Source organism: Meleagris gallopavo, chromosome 10, assembly GCF_000146605.3.
Source record: "Meleagris gallopavo isolate NT-WF06-2002-E0010 breed Aviagen turkey brand Nicholas breeding stock chromosome 10, Turkey_5.1, whole genome shotgun sequence".
NCBI lineage: Eukaryota > Metazoa > Chordata > Aves > Galliformes > Phasianidae > Meleagris > Meleagris gallopavo.
In genome coordinates, this window is record NC_015020.2 from 26,359,074 (window position 1) to 26,370,800 (window position 11,727).

Consider the following 11,727-nt stretch of genomic DNA (forward strand, 5'->3'; position numbering starts at 1 on the left):
AGATCCCTTTTTAATCAGGCTAAACAAGAGGGGACCACCACAAAGTAAGGCAGCTTGGGACAGGGGAGGACTACTTTCAGAAAGGACAAACAAGAGCCTGTCCATGCCTTCATGGATATCCTGCTGTCAGGAATGCAGTCAGATCATCTGGTCTGTGCTCTGTCCTCTCTTCCTGCCACCTATTTTAGCACGACAGCCACCTTGCCCTTCAAAGGAACATGAGCCATCACCCAACACCACTTCTGGGTGCAGCTTGAGCACCACCAGCTTGCTGGCAGCTGGCCCTGCCCTTGGGGAGCCAACCATTGCCTGTTGAGTGCTACAGAAATACACATGGCCAGACTCATCTGCTTCTCTGCATGCCAAAAAAACACAACCCATTGACACATATCAGTACTTTCACCTCAAAAAACTCCTGGAACTGAGAATATCCCCTCACAGTCACCGAGACCCAAACCTCCCATCAACTTCTATCACCATCAGCTCTATTTTAAAGCTACTTTAAAGCAGTAACAGTGAATGCAAATGCAACTTAAATACAGGTCAGATGACAGAGCTTAGTCCTGACAAGAGTTGCCTTTGGCCAGCACAGCTCCACGTAGTCTCAGCATAAGAAATATTTTGCCCAAACTCGCAAAAACCACCTGAGAATTTTCAGATGGGACCCACTTTGAGAAAACTGCATGCCTCCCGATTCAGTCTGGGCCCCTTCAAGATGTCACAAGTCAGACATTCAAAGTTCAACTGCTTTGGAAGACCAAGGAGCCCCTCACCATTCTCCCTCCATGTGTTTATTTTCTGCAGAAGTCAGCTGCTGAGCTTGCAGGAGAAAGATCAAATAACAACAAAAATAAGTTTTAAGTTGCACACCCGCTGCCACTTATCATATTTGAAACATCATTCCTCGTTAAGCCTTAAAAATACTTGTTTCCAGAACTCAGCCAGTCCATCCCCTACAAACACAGGTACAGTGCCCACCGGGGAAAATATAGGGAAAAAAAAAGTCAACAGATACGAAGAATCATTCTTCGGCCCAACACAGCCATCAACTCAGGGCAACTGTGCCAGAAGGAAAGCAGAGGGAAGTGATGATTCAGTCCTGCCCAGATTGGCTCTGAGGCTGGAAGAGAAAGGAAGGCAAGAGCCTACCCTGGCCCTCTGGCCATGTGTAAGGCTTCTGGTTGGGGACTTGGCCCCTCCAGCCATGTGGGTGCTCATTTAGGGTCCTGGTGCTGAAGTTGAGCTCGCCCTGAGATCTCAGTGAGGTTTAGGGACCCTTCGCAGCTAGACAGACAAAGCAGCTGCCTTCAGAAGGAATTTTCCTTCTTTGAGGGCAAACATATCCTTCAAGGCACTTCAAAGAGGACACATGTGCCCAGTAATAGTTCCTTTTCCAGCTGTCCCATTGTCCAAACAATCCATCACCTTCCAACACAATGCCACACGCCTTAACAAGGATGCTCCAAACACTCCCCAGATCCCACCTGCAGACAGAGCGATGCTGGGCTGGCTGGCACATGTCACAGCCTCGCCATAAAACCACAGAATCATTAAGATTGGAAAAGACCTCTAAGATCATCCAATCCAACCCCAGCCCTCCCCACCACACCCACTGCCCACATCCCTCAGTGCCACATACCCATGGTTCTTGAACACCTATAAGGATGGTGACCCCACCATCTCCCTAAGCAGCTGTGCCACAGCATCACCATTCTTTTGGAGAAGATTTTCCTAATATCCAAACCTGAGCTGACACCAGCAGGGAGCCCTTATGTGAACAATCCTGCTGGCCTCCATGACCTCACAGCTCATTTCAGCCCTCTAAATCCGGAGGATAGAGGAAAAGCAGAGCTTAAGAACCCACGCCAAGGAGACCTGGTCTCCAGCAAACAGCAAGCACACAACACAGCGTTGCTTGACATGATCAGGCCGGAGGCAGAGGGGCCCTTCCTGTTATTGCTGCAAGCAGTACAGCTGGATACAACGCCAAGACCTGGGCCAGGGCTTGGAGTCATCTCCTCCTGAGGGTAATCATCCTGCACCAAACCACACTTCTAGGGCAGCAAGATGCCCCTTCCAGCCCCATTGAAGACCTACTTGGAGACATCTGCTGTTTGCCAATAGTGGACTGCCATGACAGAAGAGCACAAAGCACTGACATTGGACTCCATTTCAACATCCCTAACTTGCTACAGCTGCTGACTTCAACTCCTAAAAGCCAGCGTAAGCCGATTTGCAAAGAGCCTGTAGATGTAAACTGCACCTTTTCTCCAACATAAATAGTACAATTCTGGTTTATAATTTCATCAGCTTGATGTTTTCTTGGCCAAGAGCATGCCAAAGGAACTGGAGATGGAAACAGCTTTACAAAGCCCGGCCAACCACGCAACGCAATCTGAAAAGGTCCCAAAAGGGATGGATCTCAACCACACGACCACATATGCTGGTGGTGCTAGCCTCGCCTGGATGAAGCGCAGACCTGGATTCAGGCAGAACCTATACCACACACTGCACCTCCTGAAGGACACAGGGATCTGCACACACCCCTCCACAGCAAGACTCTGTCATGCAGTCTGTGTGCTGTATGTAAAGTAGCCTTTCAATCCACGTACCCTACTAAAGTGCTGCTTTTTCTTTGTTCCCTGGTGCAGAAAGCACCCTTTTGAGCTAACTAGATTTCAAAGCTCTCCAACTCCTCACTGCAGCCAGAGATAAATGCATTAGGATGCAAGGAATTAATAACTTAAGACAACAATTCTGAATTTAATAGAAAATGTTCCTCCCACCTCTCGCTCTGAAGAGGAGGATGGCTGTTAAACCTGTGCAAAACTTGCATTAATTCACCAACTGTTTCCATGGCAGAAACTGGTGATGCGGTGAAGTCAGTGACTTCATTTCCTGAGGACATCAGATCTTGCTCTACATCAAAAATATGGTTCTGTATTTTAAGGTCCATAAAAAGATGCTGGATTTTAAGCTTTTGGGGAAATCTTCTGGAAGGCACAGGAATCAGGAGACCAAACCCTTTACAGATGCCCCATCCCTGGAAGCACCCAAAGCCAGATTGGATGGGATTCTCAACAGAGTGATTGCGTGGGGGGCAACCAGCCCATAGCAGGGGTTTGGAATGAGATGATCTTTAAGGTCCCCTCCAACTTAAGCCAATCTATGACCTGCAGGATAGTTTTTCACCCTGCATCAACACCTAGCATGGTTTGCTGCTTGGAGACAGCCGCACAGAAGCAGTTTGTCAAGAAAACCATTCCTTGCTCCCCTCACTGCCTTTCAGAAGAAAATACAATGCCCACACTGACTGCTTTGATACAAAAGCAAGGAGATGCTAATACAGCTCGGAGAGATGAGCAGAAGTCTCAGAAGAGAAATCTGCCATACATGCAAAATGCCCATCTGTAAGAGGCAGAGGAGATGACAAGGGCGTTCAACACAACCGAGAAATTCACAGCTTTATTTACAGGGCAAACAGCAATGAGATGGAGTAGCCATTTCACACACCTGAGCTATTTCAGCAGCTGCTGACACTCACCTCCCTCCTCCCCCAGCCATACAATTTATTTTCATAGTTAATTACAAAGAGAGACTGACATCGACCTGCTGAAATCAGACAGCATCTTGGCTATTTTTGGAACAAAAAGCACAGAACAGAAAGTGATCTCCTTTGATGGGTAGAGACGATACCCAAAATAAATGATCTTGTATACTTCTCCATAATTTCTTTCCCTTTTGTTTTCATTTAGCATCTTTGATCATTTTTAAACAAGACTCACTCTCGTGAATCCTCTCCTAATTAAATGTTCTAATTAAAATGCACCACAGTCCATAAATTCACTCTGGTTTTAAAAGCTGGCTTTTAATCTAGAGGGCAAATAACTCTGATCTCAGCACTGAAAGAATAAATCAATCAGTCGATAAATGCATCCAACTGATCCAACAGTTCTAAAATACTGAAAAGCTCCCACAAGAACCAGCACGTAAATAGGAACGTTCGCCTCCACTGACACCGTGGAGGTGACACTGGAAGGCGACATCCGCTCTTCCTAAGTCTGTACATCACCTGGCATAATGGCAGGGTCTATCCTTAGACAAATATTTACACTGATTTCTACTTATGTAAATACCTGGCGGGCAAGGTGACGTTTACGGATCACTACGATCAATTTAACTGAGTCCTTTCTGCCCTGCTTGCCAGTAAACCTCCGCATACTCTTCAGGAAATACAGCATCACACACAGGCAGAGCCTCTCCCTCCACTGATTTTTCATTCCGGCACCTAAATTGGCTTGAGGATACGTCCTCACAGGAACCAAATCACCAGGAAAGAAGACATTAGCTGAGCGTTAGGACACATGATCTACATCTTTGCCGAACAGCATGCCTTCTCATAGCCTGAAATAGCTCAGAAATTGATTTTGTATGGATGGGCTTTAGAAGAAAATTATTTATACGCAACCAAGCCTGGCATATCTCATCCCAAAAAGTTCTTCTCTCCTCCCACCCCCAGGACATCATGGTCACATAACCCAGACGTTACGAAGAGCGCTGATGGTGAGGTAGCTAGCGACTCAGTGGCAAATGAGCACTAGTAATCTCTGCCTCCCAATAAAAAGTTGCTGCAAATGTTGCACCAATTCAGTGCTTCACCACAGCTTCACTATCAGATGAAAATGGGTTTTGAGGGAGAAAAAAAACCTTACTTTAATCACAGATCTTCAAGATGACAGCCACACTGCAAAAATGAAATGCATTCAAGAGGCCCCACAGGAAAGATCAATGGTTTTATGTTTCAGGGAGATTAGACTTTGTATTTTCAAAGTTCTCCAATATGAATTTGGTTTAGACAAAGAAAAAAGTGGGGGAGAAGTGTAATCTATAACACTTGTTCTTTCGGAGTTTGAAAGCCATTTATTATTTTGGAGACGTTTCTGCAGCACAATTCCCAAGTGACCGAGAACATGATTTTTACAGCAGAATTAACCCTTACAAGCAGAAAGCCAGGCTCCTTGCATCCTGAGAAAGAGAACAACCTGATGCCTGGAAACAAGGAGCCAGTATCTTCCACTTCATTCCCATAAAGGCTTTGCCACCTTCCTGAAGCAAGTGGCCACCACAGGCCCAACCCAACCTGTTGAGGCTACCCACGAGCCACCCCAGAGAACTCAGCTCCTTGTAGCCCCTCATCTCTGCTGGAGACCAGGAGAGGCATGTCTCACTGGCAATAGTCCCTTTTAGTGACATCAGGGCATTAAGCAACACAATGGAACTATGCCCTGCACAACCAAGCTTGATCTGACACCATGGTAAGCTCAAGAGATGAGAACACATCTTCAACCTCTTACTATCTGCAAACTTCTACACATTTTCCCAGTAGGAATGCAACCCTACAACCTGATCATAAGCTTCCTGACAACAGGCTGAATTTTCTTACCATGGCTAGTTTTGAGATGTGTTTGAGTAATCCTCTAAACCCAAGGCCCTTGGACCAGAGCCCAAAACCCACTGGTTCAGGAAGAAGTGTTTTAATCAGGGGCAGTGAGGCCCTGGCACAGCTGCCCAGAGAGCTGTGGGTGCCCCATCCATGGAGGTGCCCAAGGCCAGGATCTATGGAACCTGGGCAGCCCAATTTGATGGAGGCACCCAGGCCATGGCAGCAGGTTGGGACTGGATGATCTTTAAGGTCTCCTCCAGCCAAAGCCATTCTATGATTTTACAGAAGTGCAAATGAACATCCGCAAGATGTGCTTGCATTCCTCTGATATTCCATTCCTCAATGGTTGAGAAGCCAAGCTAATGGGTACTGCAGAGGGTTGATGTTGGAGGCATTTGCAACTCCTTGCCTTGAAATATTCCTGCTTGGTGCAGATTTTGCACAAATTAATGTGTCACAGCAAGGTTGCACAATTATAGGCAAGATCTCAAGAACAGCAAGAGACTAATACTTCATTTAGCAATTGTGTCAGCTCTTTCTTTATCGAACGGCGCAGGGCGTAATTCCAGAGTGAAACCCATTGATTATGGATTGTGGGGAACAGGCTGCCTCCTCATCCCATCTACTCACCAGACAGGGAAGAAAGCAGCTTGGACGCATACAAGGAGGCAATGCTCCGCCTGTGCAAAGAAAATTAATCCCTACAGCATAAACATCCAAATACCAGGGAGTAGAGCCCATTCCTTCCCCCCATTCTTTGGTTGCTGCAATTAATAATACACATTTCAACATCAAATGAGCATTAAATCAGAAAGGAGCCCATTTTCTACTGCACTCCAAGCCCTGATAACCCCCATTAATTTCAGCAAGGTGCCCTCCCAGAGCAGCAGGGCACTGAGCTCCGCCATGCCCAGCAATTCATCCTGCACAACACTGCTAGCAGGAGATTCACTTGAGCAAAGAGGCAAGTGCTAAGGAAAGCAAACGGCCAGGTTCTGCCATTCCCTGAGCTCCCAGGATGCCAGGCAAGCAGGGACATCATCAAAACAGATCTCATTGCAACGAAGGGTCATGACAGCTACAGAGGCTCAGCGGGGAACCCAAAGACTGATGCCAAAGGGCAGGGAGTCAGAAGGACAAACATTCACAGAGCATTCCCAAACAGATCAAGTTGTTCAGAGATAGGCAGAAGGTTTAAAAGAAGAAGAAAAAAAAGGAGAGAGAGAGAGAGAGAGAAAGAGAACCCTTAGAATATGCAATTAGGGAAAACAGAGGACAGTTCTCCAAAGACAGTTCTCTAAAGAAAGCATTCCTCTCCCCTTCTCAAGCTTTAAGTGGGGCAGAGCACCTTGTCCTCCGCCTGAGTGCTGCAACAGCAAGAAAAGGAGCAAGGGTCCAGCTACAAATAGGCAGCATTCAGGCAGCTCTCCCAAGGAAGTCAGTTCCAGGTTACCTCCCTGAGCACAGCAAGGGCCTCTCCTGATAGACAAAATGGAGAAGGGCTCATTTATTTTAGCTACTGTGGAATGTCTGGATGCTAAAGTTGTTTGGAGTAAGGAGGCATCTCAGCTAGTTAGTCTGCTACTCAGCAAGGGTAAAACATCAGCGCTGCTTGGCCTCCTGGTAGTAAGCTGCCCAGGCACCATCTAATAGTCACTCCAGTTTATGAGCTGAAGATTTGTGTTAAGATAACAGTGGATGAATTTTTGGCAGTGTGCTCAGAGCAGATGGAAGGCCCAGACCTAAAGAAAACTCATTCAATTCACCTTCCCTGTCTGAGGGGCCCTCCTGCCCACCAGCAGCAGGAGGTCTAGAGAAAAGGGATAGTACAGCAAGGAGCGTTATGGGTCCAAGCAGATAACCCAGCCCCAAAGATCAAAAGCCTGCTCTCTTTGAAATAAGTGCACTTGTTTAAAGTGCCAGACAGGCCTCACAGACTGATTTCTTCCCAAAGCAATAAAGGCTACTCAGCATACTGTTAGGCTTAGCCTGGGGCAGATAGAAAAGTGAACGGTAAACCCATTCTACAGGAAGGAGATTCCTTAGCCTATCTAGAAACATCCTTATTGCACCCCAGACCACTGGTTCCAACTGAAGATCACAGGGTGCAGTCACTGAAAGGAGCTGAAATGGGTCCTTGACCTTGCATAGGTCATCCAGATGGAAACAGTCTTCTGTGTCCAACCACCTTGAGCCATCTCTGTTGGGATTCATCTTGTCCTTATTATCTGGATTAAAACACCACATATCTGCGTTCTAGCTGCTCACCCACTCTCCTTCCCCAGTCACAGGACCCCAATGTGCCCAACTGTTTTCCCAGCAAAGGGAAGGAGGACAGGGGCAGGTCTCCAGCCTGCTCATGAAACCCGCCATGAAAACAAGCATCCCCTTGCACAGCCACCCACTCACCCCCATCCTGCTGCCAAGTTCCTTCAGACCAGCACGTTCCAGGGCTCCTCCAGCTCACTGCCACCCCGTAGACCAGCCACAGTGTACGGCCGCTCTCCCCTACAGAAAGGCACTGAAGGGTCGCACAGGGTAAGGTTGCAAGCAAGAGAAACTTCTACTTTCACTACATTTGGAAACAGCAATGCCATCAAAGTTTAAAATTAGAAATCAAGCAAATCAGACTACAGCGTATCTGTGTTTTAGCTCAAATTAGACTTAAAAAGCAAATAAAACCTGTGCCTGTACAGTGCCCCAGCACCCCCACTCCATCCCAAACTTAGCAGGCATTTTTTTCCTACGTCACAAATTCCAAAGGCAGCTAATTAGCCAAGACTCAGCAAACTTAGGTTAAAAAAAGCAGCGGCTTCAGCTCCGTCAGGGAGGCAGATGGCAGCGGCGCGTTGCAGACGCGGCAGCCTGCATCAGCACTTTCCCCAGCCCATGTCTGAACAGCAGAGCACTGTGCTTCAGCTGCCAGCAGGCCACCAACAGGTGACTCCGGGGCAGGAAGAAGCCTTGCCATGGAGATGGAGAGCCAGCCAATGGAAGTTTTCACCCACTGCTGGTTGGACCTCGTGCTCCCAGTCTCATACAGAGAGCCTGGGTGTATCTCGTGGTTTTCAGCACGCAACACATTTCACCTTGCCTTTCCCCAGATCTGCTTTCCACCTCACTCATGAGGATGCAGGAAAAGACAGGGGCTACTGGCAATAATGGAGGAGTGAAAATGTATAATGGGATAATCTATGCTAGATAGAAAAAGTAGCGAGATTGGTGCTTAGGTGGCCCAGCTGACTCTTCAGAATAATCTCTTACACCAGCAGGAACCCAGGCCAGGTAGACACAATCTAATTAAAATACGTCAGCCCAACACAGGAGTTGGAGGTACCTCGGACACGGTACCCAGTGCTCAGATTGAGCAGAGATGAGGAAAGGTCAAACTTCCTTGGACTCCATCCATGCTTCTGCTTTTCTCTCCTCCTGTTTTTAAGTAGGTGTTGACTTTAGACACCCTTGCGTGTGCTCTTCCCAATGCCCTGAGCTCCTGCTAACACCTCAGTCATTAGGCTGCATAGGGAGCTGCAGGTCCTAATCAGCATTTCCTGTCCCATTTCACCAGGACCTCACATACAACTTAGCTGTTGGTGCAACAGAAGGGCTTCTAACCTGCAGGATTGTCAGTGCGGATGCCATTTGTGAGTTCAGTACTACTGAAACTCACAAATGTGAGCTGAAGTGCAGCAGCTTCAGAGACACGGAGGACACAACACAACCCACCAAATGGATGGCCAAAGCCCCATGAGAGTTGGACGGTCTCAGCACTGCTTTGTCCATTCTTCCTTACTGCTTTCCTTCCCCCCCTTTTATCAACTCCATCCTAACCTAACCACAGTGAAGGGACCCAAGACCCTCAAACAGAGGAGACAGACTGCCTTCATCTCTCCCTGAAACTGTTCAGCTCACGTTGCACTCTAACTACAAGGAATGGCAATCCAGTGGATTTGGGGCAGCCCCATCCCCTCGGTGTATGTCTGCTGCCCTCGGCTCCTGACTTGGGGGGTGGACTCCTTACCTGCGAGCTGCAAAGGACAGCAGGGGGCTGGCTGCCCTATAAGCAATATTAAAGCCTCTTCAAAACATTCAGCCCATGCTCGGGGACTGATCGATAGCAATCAATTCTTTCACATCAGCGGATTTTGCAAATGCCTAGCATGCTGCTGAATGAGGCCATTAGCACCTACAATCTCGAACTAATAGCCTGTAATGATGGGATTTTACCTATGTTAATAGCAGGCCAGATGATAAACAGCAATTTCACTATCAATGTTCATTGGGGTGAGTGGATCTTAATCTTGTCACGGCAGAGATGACAAGGCAAAGACTGCGGTGGCACACTGGGACACAGGTGATTTGAGGGACAGCAAAGGAGTGGGTGTTAGAACAGTCCAAGTGAAAGAAATAAGAAGAGGGGCCAGGAAAGACTTTTACAAAGCTAAATGAGAAACATGGGCAGACTGTTACGCTCCAGCAGAAAGCACGGACTCACCAGGAACACGCCAACTCCAATCCCATTGCCTGCATAAGCAGGTAGCTGGCAGCCCACAAGTCCCATCCCAAGGCCATGTGTCCTGCAGGAGTTAACCTCGTGCCGGATCCAGCTCCTTTCTCGTGGGCTTAATACACTCAGAGCTGTAGCAAGGGTGTTAAACTCCTACACTTGCAGTTCAAAGGCAGCTTTGCAGAGCTGAGCAGTCTTAAAATGCACAGCTTTTCCAAAGCGTGACCTTTTCACAAGGTTTCCAATTCAGCAGAGATTTGTTTCTTCCTTCTTCAAGCACATAACTAATGACAGTCATGAAACACCTCCTCCACCAGCAGCATGCTGGCCGGCCAGGCTCCCTGCCAAGCTGGGAACATCACAACCAGTTCCCTTTGGTTATGGAGATGATGTCTTTGCAAAATGTGGAATGCACTGACAGCCAGACATCCAGGCAGTGGGCACTGGACGCAGACCCCCCCTCACCCTTGGTGTGATGTAGGACCAGCACTGACCCCAAGCAATACCTGCTACCTGCAGCAGAAATGCCTGGTGCTTTCAGAAAGCTGCTCAAATCCCTACCGGGCCCCCCACCAGTGCCATGCCTAGCCTAGTGATGTGATTCAAGGTCAGGTTGATGATGAATGTCTTTATCAGCATAAACAATTCTATGATTCTAATCATTGGCTATTTCCTGTCAATATTAGCCTGGGACATCTTTCCAGTTCTCTCAAAGGTCACATCCACTTTGCTCTTGCGTGCTTTGAGGGTTCTCGGGGGAAAAGAGGAGCATTTTAAAGCATTTGCGCCAATAAATTTTATAGCATTCTGATGAAGAAACACCAGTTTGTCTCAAAGCAAGTAGAACTCCCTTCTCATCCCATTCTCTTCCTTCCTTGCTCACACTCTAGGAAGCCTTTTCCCTTCCCTGCACCAACTGGGAGGTCTGCAGGGCACAGATCTGTTGCCACACACCCAGAAGTGCCATTATGTGCCACGCAGAATAAAACCATTCAATGGCAGCATATCAGACAACTCCCTTTCAGCTGTGTTTACGTGCTTGCCTTCGAGCTCAGGAGACTTGTGTTATTTTAAAGTACTCAGGAGCAGTCACGGCACACTCTCACCAGGAGGGTTTCAAGTAAGAACAGGTCTCATGGGAGCTGAGTGGAAGTCCAGCACGATGAGTGTCAGGAGTCCCCAGCACTGACATGCCAGGTATTTCATATTTCTAAGCCAGCTGATGGGATGCTCCATGGTTCCCACAGCTTACCAATTACCATCAACAATATAACTGATGTTAGCAAGGAACATGTGATTTCTACGTTGACAAAGCTTCCCCAAACACAGGGCACAACATCCCACAGAGTTTAGAGCCCAGGTTATGAACTTCCCAGAACAATTCTGGCCCAAATGAGGGGGAACTCCAGGCTTACGCACAGCTCCCAAACGAAACGGTGGCCAACCTTCCTTCAGGCATTTTCTCTTCCCGTTGTGTATTTACTGCATGGATTTGTTTGGATCTGTTCTGCTCATGACTTGTTCTTTGGAGAAACTCCAAATCTGCCTCCCTCTTAAGGTTTGCTACAATGTAGTCATTCAAACTGATTGCAAACATCAGAAGCTTTGTTTGATTTCTTTATGCTCACTAATTCTACACTAGGTCACCAAACTATTTTCATAGTTGTGTCAGCACTGTCTAGACAAACCATTAAAAACAGGATGCAACGATCATCAGAAATGCAACATCAAGTTTATGCCCAGAGATACTCCCCACGGGGGGGAAAAAAAAAAAAAA